At 38.9% G+C, this 20,065-nt stretch overlaps 1 protein-coding gene across 1 annotated transcript in view; it reads right to left on the bottom strand.

The window, feature by feature from the left end:
- The window catches only part of nab1b (NGFI-A binding protein 1b (EGR1 binding protein 1)), a 40,427-nt gene extending 35,775 nt beyond the window's left edge, over nucleotides 1-4,652 (bottom strand). The window contains exon 1 of the mRNA XM_060828006.1: nucleotides 4,179-4,652. The gene's annotated coding sequence lies outside the window, so the exon portion shown is untranslated. The remainder of the gene's footprint in view (nucleotides 1-4,178) is intronic.
- Nucleotides 4,653-20,065: the final 15,413 nt, after the last annotated feature.

Raw genomic sequence — 20,065 nt, 5'->3', positions numbered from 1 at the left:
GCAACCTTTACTTCATATTATCTTGACTGATGTCACTTCTTCTTTGTCACTGGTAAAAAAAGCTTTAATGTACCAGTGATCATAGTTTAATGATGAGGACTAAGATGAGGAGCAATATCTTCACCCAGACAGTGGAATTCTTTACCACAAGAAGCAGTTGAGACCAAACCATTGAATGCATTCAAAGAGTTAGACATGGTCCTTAGGACAAAAAAAATCAGAGTCTTTGGGTAGGGTTGAAAGCAGGACAGGGTACTGAATTGGATAATCAGTTATAATTATATTGAATGGAGGACAAGCTTGAAGGGATAAATGGCCTATTCCTGCTCTTATTTTCTATGTGTCTATGACTCAAGACAAAGTACAGCCTTCAGGAAGCATGGCTTTAAAGGATGGAGATAATGGAAAACTTTGTGAAGACAATAGGCTTGATTTTATGCAAAGTTAAAAATGAAGCATTAATACCAATTATGCATAAATACTAAGTGCAATTAGCAGTACCATTATTTTGATTACAAAATCTGGCCCAGGATTTTAAAATGTATTCAGTCTACCAAATTTATGCCCTATTTCTATATTACAATTTTGACTTTATACTGATAGAATTGCTATTAATTTCAGTTAGTTTCGCGTGATTGAATGCACTGACAATTGGTGTTTAAAGGCGAAAGTGAGGATTGCAGATGCTGGAGATCAGAGTCGAGAGTGTGGTGCAGGAAAAGCACAGCAGGTCAGGCAGCATCTAAGGAGCAGGAGAATCGATGTTTCGGGCAAAAGCCCTTCATCAGGAATCAGGAATTGGTGTTTAAACCTCATTAATTATGTAAATACTGGAAAAATATTGGGTTTTGGAAAAAAAATCCAATTATGAAAACTTTGCTTTCTAGCACCAACTAAGCATTTCTTACATTCTCAAATATAAAATATTTTAGTTTAGCTGAAGATTAACCTTTTTGTGCATAACCTTGTGTCATAGCTATTTGTCAATTTATGATGGGATCTGTAGGAATAGATGGTAAGGAAACAAAAATAAAGGAGTCTGTCAGGCAGACAGCAATACAGCTTGCCATTTCATGACTTTTTTTAAAACCAAAAAAACACTCTGCTGATTACCCTAAGGAAGGTGGTGGCAAGTCATTTGCTTGATAACGGAGTAGCTTGTGAGGTCATTGCAGAGAGCAGTTAAGAATCAACCACACTGTGCTGTGGGTGGTGGGAAGGATAAGGAGGCGGGTGTTTAGCTAAAGATGCCAAGTGGATTGGATAATGTAAAGAAACCATGGATTGCATGAATTCACCATGTTGTGAATAAGAACATCTTTAAAAATACAGCTAAAAACAAAGTAGAAAACAATGCTATCAAGCATATAAAAATATATGCATGATTAATATGGATGAATATTTAACAGAAAGCACTCAAAAGGAAAATAAATGTAAAGTTTAATTAAAGAATTATAGAATTAACCATTAAAAGTGAAGCATTTCTTAATGGGAAGTTTATGCTTAAATCTTTTGTCAGTTCATAGGAGAGAAGAACAATTCCTTGGACTTGCTATAAAACTAAATTCCAGTAACTTCTATGATAAACAATTCAATTTATAAATTACTCTGCACAATTCCATGTGATGATAGCATCAATGGCAAAAAACAGCCTTGATTGTTTTGAACTATGAACAAAGTAATTTACGGACAGGGACAATTCCAGCTCAGGAGTTTTTTCTTAAACTGATCTCAAGGCACAGGAAGACATATGATTGAGCTACCACACAACCATTGCAAAAATAATACATTTAATTATAAAATGTTATATCCAGATAAGCACAATTGTGTAAAAAAATGACAAGTAGGTTTTCTGGATAGGAATTTTTCAGACTATTTGTAATATTTAAAGTCTTAGATATCAGCACAACTTGTTGTTACAAAAGCATTTGCATTTTTGGTGTTAGATACATGTTTTATAATTATTTTAAAGTTTATTTAATTAATGCAAACATGAGGCATTTAGTGTCAAAAAGCAGGGCTTATCCTAAACGAAAAACTGAAACAGCTGCAGATGCTGGAAATCAGAAATAAAAACAGAAATTGCTGGAAAAGCTCAGCAGGTCTGGCAGCATCTGTGGAGAGAAGGCAGAGTTAACAGTTTGGGTCCAGTGACCCTTCTTCAGAACAGAGTTCTTTCCAACAAGAACTTATCTTTCTCTCCACAGGACCTATTTGTTGGAAATATAACCATAAGAATTAACTGCGAGAGACTGAGGTTACATCTACTTTTATTAGTTTGAGATATTTATGCCAGAGCCGAACAGCAAGTACAATGCTCAATATTAAGCTGTATCTTGAGAACACTGCAATACCGAACTGTTAAATTTTCCTTAATTTTCTAGGTCATAAGCTGGAAACTCAATAGGCTCAGACAAAAAAAAAGCAGCAAAAATGCAGATTAGCTGATACATTATAACATGTTACTGATTCAGAGTTTGCTATTATAAAAATATAGAATAAAATGTACCACCTTTTATTTAAACATGAATAATAAAGCAAAGTTGATGCTTTCTGCACCTAGTTCATTTTGTTCAAACCGTTCAGGTGTCATGAGATTATAATTGGGCCTACTCTGACCAGTCGTAACTGGTCATAGTAGTAAATGACAACTTTAATGGCTTACTGTTATGTCTGTAGCAGACTCAATAAAATATTAGTCAGTCATTTAGATATTTTTCTGAGCTAGTTTGATCTCCTCTCTCCCCTGAAACATGACAGCTCACTTTAAGCCTGCCCTCACCCAAAATCCAGTCACCCACATTTCAGCAGGGCTGACTGGATAGCAAGGAGTGGAAATGTGTTGAGTTCACCTCCCTTGCCCAGGGACATTAAAGGCTGATGAATACGCCTACCTCCAGTCTCCAGCTGACTCAGCACCAACGTTTAAACCGAGATCCTTCTGGACTGCATGGTGCACTTCCCTGTTCAGCCATCAGGGACAAGATAACTTTACTGGCATATCGGAGTGACTTGGGCTTCTGTTTCAGTTCAACTGGAGCTGTCCACTCCCATCCCACTTTCCACAGAGAGAGAAAGAGAGACTTTCACCCACGTATGGTTGCCATTCTTTACGCTCAGAAGAGTGAATGTAAATCGTGCAAGCTTACTTTTCTTCTGCCAATTTAGTTGGAGGGTCAGCCTCATCACGGCAACTTGTGCCACAATATTTGTAATACAGTTCAAAAGTTGGTGGGAATTAATTGTCGAATTGGATACAAGTTAACCAACGTGAGGTTTCAGGCTATTGAACAATTGAAGAGACGAATGAATCAAACTTCTTCCGCACTAAGAGTTGACACAGCGCCCGCCCACACACCCCAAACACACAGAGGCAGTGGTCACTACATCTCCTAGTCCCAAGCTGGACCTGTCTGACAAAAATAACTGGGTAGTGTCTTCGGTCACCGTTTCGGGCATCAGCCTCTCCCGCACTTTCTGAAGTATAATTATTTTCTAACCCATTTCAAACGAACAAGATGAAATTGAAAGAAGCATTCCAGATAGATTTCTTGAAACATCCTCTTATCAAACATTAAACCTCACACCATCAAGAGGTGGGATTTGGAACATCAAATAACTGTTCTAGTTTTGTGAAGAGTTATTCAAGAAAACTAACTATGGAGAGAGAAATAGGTGTGACATTATGTGGTTTTACAATAGCAAAGCAACTACTTTTAAACAAGTAGAGCGTACAACCGAATGCATATATCTACAAGACAAAGTGTTAACTTGCACTCATGCAGTATTTGGCGAATAAAATGTTTCAATTAAACATGATCCAGCCGATTCTTCCACCAAATTCTTTTTCCTCACTCTCTCTCCATCGCACTACTGCAGCTTTCACGCCTACTTGAATCCATAGTATTGGAGCTCTTTGGGAATCACCCACACAAATACGAAATCCACCCTCTCCTTCCGGTATAAAGGACCGCACAAGCCGGGATTTGAAAGCAAAAAAAAGTAAATATTTTAAACACTCCCACCTCCCCTCCAGCGAAATGAGAGAGAGAAAACAAAGAAACACGCATCACCCAAACTGTCGGCGTACGTTAACAATATCTTCTGTGTTTTAGTCCAAGTGACAGAAAGAACCCCATGTGCAGTGAGTTTGCTGCAGAAATGACGGCGGTACATACCTGGTGCAGTGTACGCTGCCGGCCTTCCTGAGCTTGTCTTCTGTCTCTATGTGTGTTATCTGGAATCCAGTGAGAACTTTCTCTCTTTCCCTGTGCGTGTGTCTGTCCCAGTCAGGACAGTTCAGTCAGGAGAAGGGCTGCCTCAGTCTGACCACACCAATCCTCCCGGCGTAGGGGGTGGAGTGGGGTGTGTGGGAAGGGGGTGGACTGTGTGTGTTGTGTGTGTCTGTGTGTGTGTGAGAGAGAGAGAGAGAGAGAGAGAGGGAGGGAGGCGGGGGAGACAACTCCTGGCCCGGACTCTTACAGATGCATTTGAACAGCAGCCCGCCTCTCCCGCCTTGCCAGCAGCAGCAGCCCAGATGCACAACTTGAGTCCGGGGCTCTCGGTGCTGTGTTTGGATATCTATTCCCCTTCACTGTCTCTTTTTTTTTCGCTCTCAACTTTGCAGTATGTATGTATGTGTGTGTGTGTCAGCCTCCTCCCCCTCCGTCTTCTATGGGATATTCCGGTCTTGCTCATACTCACTCCCACACGGCCAGCGTGACGCAGATCCTGGCGTGGGAGGACGCGGGCCGTGGGAGGCTGGTGGAAGGAATACCAAACATAACTAGTGGAGCGACGAAATGCAGTGAAGTCAGCTTCTTACCAGCTGAACATTAGCTGCAGGGACTGCTTATCACTTCTATTTATAAGCCTGCTTTTCCGTGAAAGTCAATATATATATATACAGTATATATACACACACACACTCACTCCTCTTCGTCGAGCCGTGTTTTTCTCACGGTCGATCTGCTAACAGTGTACATGTGGTAACACCTCGCACTCAGAGCAAGGACTAATCTCGAGAGATTTTTGGGGGGAGGGGAGGCGAGGTCCCCTAGTGATCGACTGACTAAAATGTACAGTTCTGCAGTTGTGTGCGTCTTCATTCTGTAGTTCCTTCTGCAGAGGCGACTTTGAAACAGATGTCCATGTAGCATGCCACGTTTGTATTGATAAACACCCAGAGGAATCACACAGCTGCAGACGATGGGACCCTTTGAAATGTTTCCGGAGTTAAATTCGCCTTATATTGAAAATGCCACAAACCGAGTTTTCATAAGTGCTTCATTGGAATTCTGCAAAGCATCCATCCCCAATTTTATTTCGATACAAAATTATAGACGATAAAACTGGCAATGTTCAAATGAATGTTGTCACACAGTCCAGAAGTTATAGAACGTATTTCTGTTATTCCAGGGACTTGTCAGTCTCATATTAGTGATCCTAGCTCTTTTTATTGTATTGCCTCTTTTTTTTTGCTATTTATCATATAACAGGTGAAGAACATATCAGAGAAAGTGGTGCTACAAAGAAAAAGTCTTCACTTTCATAGCACCGTGGAAACCACCTCCTCTCTGTACAGGACTGCACGGACTTTTAAAAGTTTTTTTTATAAATAAAGAGTTGAAGCTAACTTGGCAAACTCTGCGGATGAAAACAGTGAGCCATAAATTACTGCCAGCAATAACATTTATTGAATATCTTGGTAAATACTTCTGAGCACTGTTTTAGATCTACTTGTGACATTACTGAGCAGTGAATTTGAGTTGACTTTGGATTTTAAAAATTACATTTGTTTGTGATAATTTAAATATTGATTATGAAATCATGGTCCCTATTACAATGTCAATTCATGCACCACTAAAAACTATCTTTCTGTTAATCTAAACCTCTGGTTACCAGTACGACTGAATGGTATTGTAGACAGTGTAGATAATAGTCTATCAATATCCCATTATAATTTATGATGTGAACAGGCAAAATGTGGCAGATGGAGTTCAATGTAAGCAAATGCAAGGTTCTCCATTTTGGACTGAAAAAGGATAGAACAGGGTACTTCTTAAATTGTATGAAATTAAATACAGTCAATGTCCAAAGAGACTTGAGGATTTAGGTGCATGGATCTTTAAAACATCAGGAACAAATGCAGAACATAATCAAGAAACAAAGATGTAGAAGTTATGCTGCAGCTATACAAAACCCTGTTTGTCTCACTTGGAATACTGTGAGCAGATCGGTGGGGCTAGATCTTAGGAAAAATATATTGGCATTGGACGGAGTACAATGGAGGTTTACCAGAATGATATCTGCACTCCAGGGATTGTTATGAGGAGCGATTATACAAATTATGCCTATTTCTCTAGAATTCAGATAGTAAAGGGGTGATCTAATCAAAGTTTTCAAAATATTATCAGGAAAAGACAGGATAGATAAAGATAAACTATTTCTATTGATGTGGGTTTCTGGAACTAGCAGTATAGACTGATAATTAGGGTCAGGAGAAAGTGAGGTCTGCAGATGCTGGAGATCAGAGCTGAAAATGTGTTGCTGGAAAAGCGTGGCAGGTCAGGCAGTATCCAAGGAACAGGAGATTCGATGTTTCGGGCATAAGCCCTTCAGGATAATTAGGGTCAGATCATTCACGGGAGATGTTAGGAACACTTTTACACACAATGGATGGTGCATGTTTGGGCCTCTTCCACAAATGGCAGTGAATGCATGAACTGTTGTTAATTTTAAATCCTAGATGGATAAATGTTTGTTAAGCAAAAGTATTAAGGCTTTATGGGCCAAAAGCAAGTATATGGAGTTAGGCTACATAGCGACCATAATCTCATTGAATGGTGGATCATGCTCAAGGGGCTGAATTAACTAATCTTGTTTCTATGTTCCTGCCTTTTTCAGCTCATGTCGAAGAACTTACTAAATTTAATACAAGTTTTGAAAATAGAAATGGAATAAATAATTACATTAAAAAGAGACTCTGTCAGGATCTGATGGTTTCAACCTTAATGTATTAAATAAGTAAGGAAATTGTGGATACTTACATGATAAAGTTTCAAAATTCTCTTGATTTTGGAATTGTACCTGTGATTTAGAAAGTTATTATTACCATTCTGTTATTTACAGAGGATTGAATGTATAAACAAGCACATTATAGGCCTATTAGTTTAATATTTGTTGTGGAGAAGAATCTATTATTCGGGACAGAGTGATTAAGCACTTGGATAAGTATGAACTGGTCAGAGAGACAGTATTGATTTGTAAAGTATGAGTTATGTTTCATGACCCTATTGAAACTAATGTGGTAAATAAGTCAATGGCTATGGATATGACTCATATAAACTTCCAGAAGGTGCTTGATATATATCCATATAAAAGACTGCTAAAAATGAGTAGAATAGAATAGAAAGCAATCTGTACCTGTATAGGGAATGGGTTAGATGGTAGGAGGCTCTAGGAATCATGAAAATATAATAAAATTGGCAAATTTCACTAGTGGTGTACAAGATCTGTCTTGTGGCCTTAGCTTTTCACTATGTACTCTAGCAGAGACCGGCAAAATATTTGCAATCAAAATATAATCCTTATTGCAACAGTAGGTCTTTGAATACAGAATTTTAAAAATTATAATAAAGTTTGCCATTCACATCTTCACCATTCATGAATTAATTTATGTATACAAAGCCAAATTTCTAATGCAAGTCCAATGTACATTCCTCTGCAATTTTCAGAAAAAATAACAAAAAATGAAAAATTCCAAAATGATTACAACAAAACTGAAATACAGAAGATGTCCATGATGTACTGCAGTGTACTTCCTGCATTAGAAAATACACATCCTCTTCCATGTTGCTTCCTGGAGTATTTGTAAATGGGTGTTCATTGTTGTCATGATCATTGCATTCTGTTGGAGAAGCTTATAATAAAGATACATGTGGTAAGTTTTATACATTTCCTATTTTAGTGAACATCTTTTTCCAGTAATATATTTATATGTTTTAAAAACATTATTTTGTATTCTAATGAACAAATGAAAAAAAAATTAAAAACACATCAATCAGGACTAGGAGCAGGGCCCTTGTGCTTGCTTCACTATTCAGTCTGATTGTGGCCTCAACCCTACTTCCTTATCTGTTCCCCATTATCCTTAACTCCCTCATTTATCAAATCTATCCAAATCAACTTTGATTGTATTCAATGATCCAAACTAATCTTCTCAGCTTCAAATGGGTAAACTCATATAGTTCCCTAGTTCTAGACTCCTCTTTAAAAGGAAACAACATCTCTGCATTGACCCTGTCAAGTTCATTCTGGATCCAATATATTTCAGTAAGCGTACATCTCGTTCTTTTCAGCTTAGTGAGTATAAGCCCAACCTACTGAACCTATCATAAGATAAACATTTCATTCCAGGAATCAGTTGAATGAACTTCCTCTAGACTACAGGATTTCTTCAGTAAAGAAATTAAAACTCTACACAAACTCCAGATCTTGTCTAAGTAAGACCGATCGGCAGCAACACTTCCTTATTCTTATATTTGATTCCCCTTGAAATAGATGCCAACAGTCAGTTTTCCTTCTTAGTCACTCTAGAATCAGCATACAAACGTTAATGTATCAGATCACTATGTACCCTAGAATTCTGCAGTCTGTCTAATTTCAAATAATATACTGCTTTTCTATTCATGCCAAAGTGAGCAAGCTCATATTTTCCCACAATATACTCAATCTGCTAATTTTTTGACCACTCACTTGGTAAGTTGGTGAGTTGGTAAGTTAGATACAGAATTGACTTAGCCATAGAAGGCAAGTTGTGGAAGGGTCATTTCTGATTGGAGGTCTGTGACCAGTGGCATTCCAAGAGGATCATTTTTGGGACCTCTACTTATAATCTATAACTGATTTGGAAGAAAATGCAGGTGGGTCTGATTAGTAAATTTGCAGAAGACACAAAAACTGGTGGAGTTGTAGACAGTGAGGACAGTTGCCAAAGGATGCAATAGGATATATATTAGTTGAACATTTGGGCAGAGAAGTTACAGAAAAAGTTTAATACAGAAAAGTGTGGGGTAATGCATAAAGGGAGGTCAAATGCAAGAGGAAAGTATACAGTGAATGGCAGAACTCTGAGGAGCATTTTGGGATATAAGTCCATAGCTCCTTGAAAGTGGCAACAGAATTCAGTACGGTGTTAAAGAAGGCATACAGTATCCTTGTCTTCATTAGTCAGCGCATTGAGTATAAATGTTGGCAAGGCATGTTGCAGCTGTATAAAACTTTAATTAGGCCTCATTTGGAGTACTGTTTGCAGTTCTGATCAAGGAGTCTTGGAGTGGGTGCAATGGATAGGTGCTCGGTTGTTGCATGGACTGGAATATATTAACTATAAGGAGAGGTTGGATAAATTTGCATTGTTTTACTAGCATCAGTGACTGAGGGGTGACCAAATAGAAGTATATAAAATTATGTGAGGCATAGAGGATGGACAGTTGGAGTCTTTTTCCAAAGATGAAAATGTCACTCACGAGAGGGCATTGGTTTAAGGTGAAGGGGGAATGTTTAAAGAAGATTTGCAAGGCAAGCATTTACACCTTGGTAGCTGCCAGTAAGGTGGTAGAAGCAGTTATTCTAGTAGTGTTTAACAGGCATTTGGACACACATGACCAGGCAGGGAATAGAGGGATATGGACCATGTGTAGGCAGATAGGATTTGTTAAGAATGGCATCGTGGTCGGTGGAGACCTCGTTGAAGTGACTGTTCTTGTGTTGTACTGCTCTATGTTCTATCTGAATCCATTTGTAGAATTTTATATACACTCTTGAAAATTACTTTCTTTGTGTCATCAGCAAATTCAGCTATTATATAATTGGTCCTTTTAATCAAAGCCTTGATTTGGTTTAAGTAGTTGAAGCCAGTAGACGTTGTTTACTTGGACTTTAGTAACACCTTTGACAAGGTTCTGCATGGTAAACTAATTAGTAAGGTTAGATCACATGGGATTCAGAGTGAGCTTGTCAATTGGACACAAAATTGGCTTAATAACAGGAGTTATAATGTTGGTGGAGGGTTTGTTTTTCAAATTGGAGGCTTGTTACCAGTCATGTTTCATAGGGATCGGCGTTGGGTCCACTTTTGTTTATCATTTATATAAATGATTTAGATGAGAATATAAAAAGCATGGTTAGTAAGTTTGTGAATAATATCAAAATTGGTGTTTTAGTGGACAGTGAAGAAGGTTATCTAAGATTACAAAGAGATCTTTGACAATTAGGTCAATAGGCTGAGAGTGACAGATGGAGTTTAATTTGGATAAATGCAAGATATTGTATTTTTGGAAAACAAACATGGCAGACCTTATACAATTAAAAGTAGGGCCTTGGGTACTGTTGTAGAACAGAGAGACTGAGTGATTCAGGTACATAATTCTTTAAAGTTTGTGTCACATATAGACAGGGTGGTTAAGAAGGTATTTAGCATGCTTGCCTTTATTGCTCAGTCCTTTGAGTATAGGAGGTGGGATGACATATTGAGGTTGTACAGGAAGTTGGTGAGGCCTCTTCTGGAGGACTGAGTCCAGTTCTGGTTACCCTGTTATAGGAAGAATCTTATTAAGCTGGAGATAGTTCGGAGAAGATTTACCAAGATATTGCTGGAAATAAGGGATCTGAGTTATAAGGAGAGGCTGAGACTTCTTTCACTGGAGTGTAGGTGATTGAGAGGTGACCTTATATAGGTATTTAAAATCATGAAGGGTATAGGTAAGGTGAATGGCAGGTGTCTTTTCTTTAGGATGTGGAAATTTCAAGACTGGGGGCCATATTTTTGAGTGGAGAAAGATTTTAAAAAGACACAAGAAGCAACATTTTTGCACAGAGAGTGGTTCATGTGTGGAATGAAGTTTCAAAGAAAGTGGTGGATGCAGGAACAGTTACAATGTTTAAAAGACATTTGGATAAGTACATTAAGAAATGTTAGGAGGAATTGGGCCAAGGGCAGGCAGGTGAGACTAGTTTAGTTTGAGATTATGGTCAGCATAGACTGGTTGAACTGAAGGGCCTGTTTCCGTGTTGTATGACTCTATGACTCAATGGCCCCAGCACTGATCCTTGTGGAATTCCACTAGTTGAAATTTCCCACCCCAAAAATTATATATCCTGACTCTCTTTGTTAGCTAACTAATCCCCTATCTATGATAATATGTTACCTCATGCTAATATGTTGAAGCCTGAGAAACCCATTAATGTACCTTGCTGTTACTTCCTTAAGGAACACTAATAAAGTAATCAAATATGATTGTCCTTTCACAAAACCATGATGACTGTTGATTGGACTATGTATGATTTTTTAAAGTTTCCTAATAATACATCTTAACAGTAGATAGTAACATTTCCCACTGACCAAGATTGCCTTTTCATCTGCTGCTTTCGGTGTCCCACCTTACATGAATAAATGTGTCATGTTTGCTATTTTGTGGTCTGCTGGGACCTTTCTAGAATCTAGTCTGTTTGGAAGTGCTATAACCAATGCATCCACTATTTCTGTTTCTAATTAAAATCACAGGATGCAGGCCATCAGATTCAGGGGATTTATCAATCTCTAGTTCTAGGAGTTTTCCAGTATGTGTTTCCTTGTGATTGTTTTAGTTCCTCCTTCCCTTTTACCTTTTGGTTTTCAGATATTCTTAGTCATTTTTCTATCTTTTATAGTGAAGACAGACACAAATAACTGTTCAATATTTCTGCCATTTCTTTGATTCCCATTATTAATTCCTTATTTTCACCCTCTAAGTGAACATTGGAAAGACGTTGTGAAACTTGAAAGGGTTCAGAAACAATTTACAAGGATGTTGCCAGTGTTGGACAATTTGAGGTTGGGGAGAGGCTGAACAGGCTGGGGCTGTTTTCCCTGGAGCATTGGAGGCTGAGGGGTGACCTTATAGAGGTTTACAAAATCACGAGGGGCATGGATAGGATAAATAGACAAAGTCTTTTCCCTGGGGTGGGGGAGTCCAGACTAGAGGGCATAGGTTTAAGGTGAGAGGGGAAAGATATAAAAGAAACCTAAGGGGCAAATTTATCATTCAGAGCGTGATGCATGTATGAAATGAGCTGCCAGAGAAAGTAGTGGAAGCTAATACAATTGCAACATTTAAAAGGCATCTGGATTGGTATATGAATAGAAAGGGTTTGGAGGGATATGCGTTGGGTGCTGGCAAGTGGGACTAGATTGGGTTGGAATATCTGGTCGGCATGGACGAGCTGTACATCTCTATGACAACACGACTCTATTGGCTTAAGTTACTCTTCTCATTTTTAAACACGTAGAAACTCTTACTGTTTCCATATTTCTAGTTTATAAATTTTTTTTTCACACTTTAATTTCTCCCTTTTTATCATTTTAGCCATTCTTTACTGTGTTCTAAACTCTGTCCAATTTTTTGATCTGTCACTAACTTCCATAGTATTATATGCCTTTGTTTCAATTTGATATTATCCTTAACTTCCTTAGTGAATGACAGATGGTGCCTCCTTCTCAAAGACTTTTTCCTTTTCAATGAAATATATAATTTCTGAAACTTAAGGGCTATCTCCTTAAAATTCTATCAATGTTTCTTTGCTGTCCTGCCTTTTAACCTATTTTCCCAATTCATTTATGCTAACTCTGTCCTTTTGTCCTTGTAACTGTTCTTATTTGAGTTAAAGACACTAGTTTTAGACCCACATATTTTACCCACAAGCTGAATGTGAACTTCTCTCAGGTTATGATCAGTTTTGGCTTGAGGCTCCTTTACAATGAGATCATGAATTAATCCAGTCTCCTTGCATATGAGCATTTCTGAAATAACTCCCTCGTTGTTTGATCCTGGAATGTACTACTTCAAGATATTGCAGCCATGTCTCTGAAATGGCAGTATGACCATACATACATGTTTCTGTCTGTGCTGATTGTTTCCCTGAAATCTGCCTATTATAATTTCAATATCTAACAAATCAAAGAAAATAACTTTCTAACTACCAATATTGCGCCTTATCAAAATCCTGGATAAAAGTTCCAGTTTACAAGCAACATTATAAATGCTTTTTACCTCAAGACTAAGTTTGTGTGATGTTATATCTCTTGGAGTTAGATAATGTGGAAATAATGGGGGCTTTTCACTGTTAAAATCTTCTTTATCTGTAGAATGTATGCTGATGCGTTATTTTGTTGCACTTGGCAGCTTTTCTCAAATGTTTTCATTTAAACCTGGTTAATATTTATTTTCAATATAATGTGTTTAAAATAATCAGTCATATCAACCAATTGTTCCTGCCATTTCACTATACCTAACCAACTTCATTACCTCAACCAGCCCTAATACCATCCACCCCATGTCATTCTTTATATAAGAAATGGAGAAATGGCAGAGAAGTTAAGGAAGTACTGCATCTTTCTTAACAGAAGAAAAATATGAGGTCTCCCTGAAATAACTAAGATTCAAGACTCCACTGAGAGTGTGGAACTGAAATAAGCTAGTATAAATAAAAAGGTCATACTGTAGAAATTAATGGGACAGAAAGTTGATAAATTCTTGGGACATGATAGCCTTCACTGTAAAGTGTTGAAATAGATGGCTTTCAACATATTGTGAATAATTGATAACCAGCTTTCAAAAGTCTATTGATTTTGCAATGGTACCTCGCAATAGTACCACTGAAGGTAAGATTTTAAACGCAACACATTTTGAAGAAAGGAAAAAGAGACAGAGACAGGAAACAGGGAACTAAGACCTGTCAGATGGATATCAATAGTAGGGAAAATACTTGAATCATTATAAAGGTTGGATACTTAGAAAATAGGTTGGGTAGCGTCAACAGAGATTTATGTCAATCTCATGTTTGACAAACCTGTTTGAGAAACAGCTTTTTGAGGATATAATTAGTAGAGTCAATAAGGGGGAAACTAGTGGATATAGTTTGTTTGGATTTTCAGAAGGATTTTGAAACAGTTCTGCATAGAAGATTAAACAAAATTAAAGTGCATAGGATGGCAGTAATATACAAGCAGATTAAGGTTGGTTAGGTAGAAAGCAGAGTTGAGGAATAAATGGGTAATTCTCAGATTGGCAGGTTGTAATCAAAGGGTACTACATGTAAAAGAAGCAAAAAAGGCCAAATCACTTTGCTTTCACAATCTATATTTGGATGTGGTGGTCAATTGTAATATTTTTCAAGTTTGCAGATGATACGAATTTTTGTGGGAATGTGTATTGTAAAGAGGATGCAAAAAAAATCTTCAAGGAGATTTAGACAGGCTAAGTGAGTAGGCAGGCAAGTGGCAGATGAAATTCATTCCCACCAGATTCCAAGCAAGGTTCCCAGATACATTATGGTTTTAGATGAGATACCCTAAATTGTTAACTCTCTGGTGAAGAGGGATGAAGTGGTTCCCCAGGTTATTCAACTGCTGTTTCTTTTGGTCGCCCTGAAATTACAGATAGTAGTTTAATACAATTCTGCTGGTACTGATGGCTCAAAGCAGCTCACAGATGCCTAGTTTGAAGTCACCAGATTTGTTCGAAGTCTATTCTATTTCGCACAGCTTTAGTGCCACACAACGTATGTGAGGACGATACTTCATTTCGCAGTTACTGTTCAGTGGTCACTCCAACCAAAACCATCTTGGATAGATGATTTTACAACAGGTAGATTGATGAGGCTGAGGTCGAGGTGGTTCCCTCACTAAGTGCACAGACCCACACTAGCAGCTATATCCTTTAGGACTTACCCAACTTGATCAGTAGTGTTGCTACTGAGCTATTCTTGCTGATAGATATTAAAGTCTTCCACACAGGTAACGTTCTGAGCCCTAATTCCTTCAGTACTTCCCCCAAGTGGTGTTCAACAAGGAAGAGTACTGATTCATCAAACAAGAAGAAGTAAGTAATAATGAGCAGAAGATAGCCTTGCATTTGTTCGACTTGATTCCATGAGACTTTGTGGGGCCTGGGGTCAATATTGGGTTACTTTCAGGGAAAATCTCTCAAAACTGTATGCCACTGCTCTGTGACCCCTGCTGAGTCTGTCCTGCTGGTTCAAGAATGGCGAAGATGTTATCTGGGTCTTTGTAAGGTATGAACCCTGATTATGACTATGTTAGGCTGTTGCTTGAACTAGTTTGTGGGTCAACTCTCCAAATGTTGATGCAAGCCTTCAGATGACAGAAAAGGGGGCCATCCAGGATAAACAAGGCTGGGTTAGCTATTGTTGTTTCCAGTGATGCTAGATAATCTTTCTGTTTTTTATTGCTTTCTTTCATCTTTGTAGCAGATGCAGGTGTGAACAGAACAAAATGTATGAATGTGTCCCAAGATAAATATGGATAGTTTGTATCCAGTTTAAAATTTTACAATTTAGCATAAAGTTTGCACTCACATTTGGAATCCAGAAAGTATAGTTATTTTCAAGAACTCCTGTTTAGTAATAAGAGTGAAGATTATTTCAGTTATCCCAAAGTTTAGCTTGGATTTGATTACTGGAGTTGATATTAATCTTCAATATCGACAGGTTAAATTATTTAATTTGATATATTTGAGGTTAGCACTGCTGCCTCACAGCGCCTGAGACTTCAATTCCCGACTCAGGCGACTAACTGTGTGGAGTTTGCACGTTCTCCCCGTGTCTGCGTGGGTTTCCTCCGGGTGCTCCGGTTTCCTCCCACAGTCCAAAGATGTGCGGGTCAGGTGAATTGGCCATGCTAAATTGTCCATAGTGTTAGGTAAAGGGTAAATGTAGGGGTATGGGTGGGTTTCGCTTCGGCGGGTCGGTGTGGACTTGTTGGGCCGAAGGGCCTGTTTCCACACTGTAAGTAATCTAATCTAATCTCTGTATTTTATATGCTGACGAGATTAATTTGTTAGTATATTATTCAGCCTGATGTTTAGAATCCAGAAAGCAGCCTTTTGTAGGAGACATTGTGAATGATCAACTGATGCAAGAATCATGATACACCACTCCTATTCATCTAATCCATGCTGTAACAGTTCAGTGGGTGTTTGATGCAGATATCTGGTGCACTTTTCCTTTCCACATTTTGACAACAAAATTGTTGATGGCATTTTAATGGGTTACATTTTATTTTAACAAACTCCAAAACAGTTCTGCGCCAAAATGAGTCTGTGCCAAAATGGGCTGCGCCAAACCGGCCGCGCCGAATCACTCGCGCCAAAATAGCTGCGCCGAATAGTCCCACTCCAGTAATTATCTAATTGGTTCTATCTTCAAAACAAATGAGAGAAACAAAGTTAATATAAAAAGGCATGAAAAAGATTGAAGAAACGAGTTTACAGGAATAAAGGATATGAAAGATGGGCAGAGATAAGCAGATTAAACATTTTAATCTTTAAGGGTGAGTTGGATGAGTCAAGTGAGAAGATAAAGAATTAAAATCTCAAATCCAACTCCCAACAGTTTTAATAGGGGCGATTTGAGGGGTGGACACATGAAGTTGTCAGTCACTTAAAATTTCGTAAGAAGTTTGTGTCTCTTTAGAAGGATTTTCATTTTTAACTCATGGAAGACAGACTCACTCAGCATCATTAATCTAGGCATGTAAAAAGAAGCAAGAAAGGCCAAATCCAACAGCAAGGATCTTTTACGATATAGCTTGAGGTCTAGGAGGATTAGGAGATTCATCCAGGTCCAACAAAATTATCTACATATGATAAGACCCCCTACGGAGTGGCTATCTGTCATGTGCATCCTAGACTCTTCCTCACACATGATGTTAGGCATACTGGCGAATTGCTCCCAGCTCCTATCCTACCAAATCGACATGAGGAAAGCTTGTCAAAAGCGTTTGTTAAAGATGTCCTGAAGTTAAATTCTGCAAGGTATCTTCAAAATCCCATTGCCTCTGCCTGCATTCCACCCCAAACTTTTACCAGCCCCAAGGAACTAAAGTAATTTTCTTTTTAAAGCCAACCATTTTCCATATTCAGTTTGTAATATTGGTTGGCTGCATTACTACAAAATTACATCTTGTTTTCCCATCATGGGATGTAAATAGAATTTCTTTTGGAAAAAATGGGATATAAACGGTGAGAAAGGCTATGGACAGATGCATCTACTGGTTGGTAAGGATGGGGTCAAGTATATTTTTCCCTCATATCGGTTCCCTCACCACCTACTGTGAATATCACAGTAAGACTACAGAATACAGGGGAAGAACTAAGAACCATCACCATGACTAGTAAAGTAGTATTAGACAAACTAATGGGGCTAAACACAATTAAGTCCCCTGAGCATTACCTCTGGAACTCAACTCTTTTTTTCCATGTTTGAACCAAGGCTCTAATGTGGTCAGGAGCTGAGTGGCCTTGGCAGAACTCAAATCGGGCATCAATAAAAAGCAGGTTATTGCTAAGCAAGTACTGCTTGACAGCACTGTTGATGACACCTTCCATCTCTTTACTGATAATCGAGAGCAGACTGGTGGGGTAGTGGATTGGATGGGTTGCATTTTACCTGCTTTTTGTGTACAGAATATGCTTGGCCAATTTTGCACACTGTTGAGTATATACTAGAGTTGTAACTGTATTGGAACAGCTTGACCAGCATAGTGGCATGTTCTGGACCCCAACAGCATTCTGGACCATAACATATTGACGTAGCCTTTGCAGTATCCGATGCATCTGACCATTTCTTGAAGTGAATCAAATTGGCTGAATACTGAGATAATAGGGACCACTGGAGGAGGCTGAGATGGATCATCCAATTGGCACATCTGCTTGTAGATTGCTGAAAATGCTTCCATCTCATCTTTTGCACTAACATGTTGGGCTCTTCCACTGAGAATGGGGATAGTTGAGGAGCCTCCTCCTCCATTACATTAATTGTTCACCACCATTTATGACTAGACGTGGCAAGTTTGCAGATCTTAGAGCCAATCAATTGTTTATGGAATTATTCAGCTTTATCTGTTGCTTGCTGTATATGTTGTTTGGCATGCAAGTAGTTCTGTTTGGTAGCTTCACCAGGTAGACACTTATTTTTAGCTATGTCTAGTGCAGCTCATGGCATACTCTTCTGCACTTTCCATTAAACTGGGATTAATCCTGTAGCTTGATGGTTATGGTTTAGTCAGAGACATGCCGGACCATGAGGTTACAGATTGTGCTGGAGTACAATTCAGCTGTTGTTGATGGCCCACAGTGCCTCATGGATGCCCAGTCTTGAATTGCTAGATCTGTTTGAAATCTGTCCCATTTAGCATGGCGATAATGCCACATAACATGATGGAGGGTTTCTCAATGTGAAGGCAGGCTTTCATCGCCACAAGGACAGTGCAGTGGTCACTATTACTGATACTATCATGGACAGATGCATCTACTGGTTGGTAAGGATGGGGTCAAGTATATTTTTCCCTCATATCGGTTCCCTCACCACCTGCTGCAAATCCAGTCTAGCGGCAATGTCCTTTAAAACCTGAACAAATCAATCTGTCGTTCTATTGTTGAGCCCCTCTTGGTGTTGAACATTGAAATCCCCCTCCTAGAGTACACTTTCTAGTCTTACTGCCCTCTGTGCTTCCTTCTAGTGTTGCTCAAAATTTAGGAGTGATTCATTAGCCAAGGGAGGACAGTACATGGTAATCAAGGAGGTTTTCTTGCCAATGTTTAACCTGTAGCTATGTGACTTCATGGGGTCCAAAGGTAATGTTGAGGACTCCCACGGCAACTTCCTCCTACCTGTAAATCATGGTTCTGCCACCACTACTGGGTCTGACCTATAGGTGAGACAGGACATATCCGGGGATGCTGATAAGATATGATTTGGTGAGTATGACTATGTCCAGCTGTTGCTTGACTAGACTGTGAGACAACTCTCCCAATTTTTCGCATTAGCCCCCTAATATTAGTAAGGAGGACTTTGCAGGGTGAGAGAGCAGTTTTTGCTGTTATCTTGTCCAGTGCCTAGTTCAATGCCAGGTTCACTTAGTTTAATTTCTTTGTTGAGACTTCATAGCAATTGATACAAATGAGTGACTTGATGGGCAGTTGAGTCACATGAAGGCTAAACCAAGTGAGAATGGCAGATTTTCTTCCCAAAGGACATTTGTGAAACAGATGGGATTTTCCTGGCAATCAACAATGGTTAGTAAGTAAAAAGTGAGGTCTGCAGATGCTGGAGATCAGAGCTGAAAATGTGTTGCTGGTTAAAGCACAGCAGGTTAGGCAGCATCCAAGGAACAGGAAATTTGACGTTTCGGGCCAGAGCCCTTCATCAGGAATGAAGGAATTTCCTGATGAAGGGCTCTGGCCCGAAACGTCGAATTTCCTGTTCCTTCGATGCTGCCTAACAATCAACAATGGTTCCATGGTCAATAGTAGGTTGTTAATTCCACGTTTTTAAAATTTAATTCAAGTTTGAACATCTGCCAAGGTGAGATTTGAACCCAGGTTCCCAGACATTAGCTGATTTTGTGTTTTAACAGTCAGGTGGTAATAGCACTTGGCCATCGCTTAGGGAATGTTGGCCTTTAATTCAAGGGAGTTTGAGGGAAGTTTTGCTGCAATTGTACAAGGTGGCTGGTGAAACTGTATGAAGTACAGTGAGCAACTTTGATCCCCTTATTTAAGGAGTGACATTATTTCATTGGAGGCAGTTCACAGAAGTTTCACTAGGATGATCGCTAGTGTAGAGGGATTGTCTTTTGAGCAAAAGCTAGACAGTTTGAGATTCTATGCACTGAATTTCAGAAGAATCAGAAGTGATCTCAATGAAACATAGAGGATTCTCAAGGACCTTGACGGTGTTAATGCTGAGGGGATGTTTCTCCCTATGGGATAGTCCAGGAGGAGAGAGCATAGATTTAGAATTAAAGGGTGCCAATTTAAGACTGAGGTGAGGATGAATTTCTTCTTTCAGCATGTTGTGAGTCTGTGGAACTCCTTGCTACAGAGAGCTGTGGGGGCAGGGCCCTTGAGTATATTTAAGGCTGAGATGGATAGATTCTTCATCAGTAGAGAAATCAAAGGTCCACTCAGAAAAGTAGATATGAGGAAATTCAGATCAGACATGA

Source organism: Hemiscyllium ocellatum, chromosome 7 (assembly GCF_020745735.1).
Source record: "Hemiscyllium ocellatum isolate sHemOce1 chromosome 7, sHemOce1.pat.X.cur, whole genome shotgun sequence".
In the NCBI taxonomy this organism is placed as follows: Eukaryota; Metazoa; Chordata; class Chondrichthyes; order Orectolobiformes; family Hemiscylliidae; genus Hemiscyllium; species Hemiscyllium ocellatum.
This window is presented reverse-complemented; position numbering and strand designations above follow the sequence as displayed.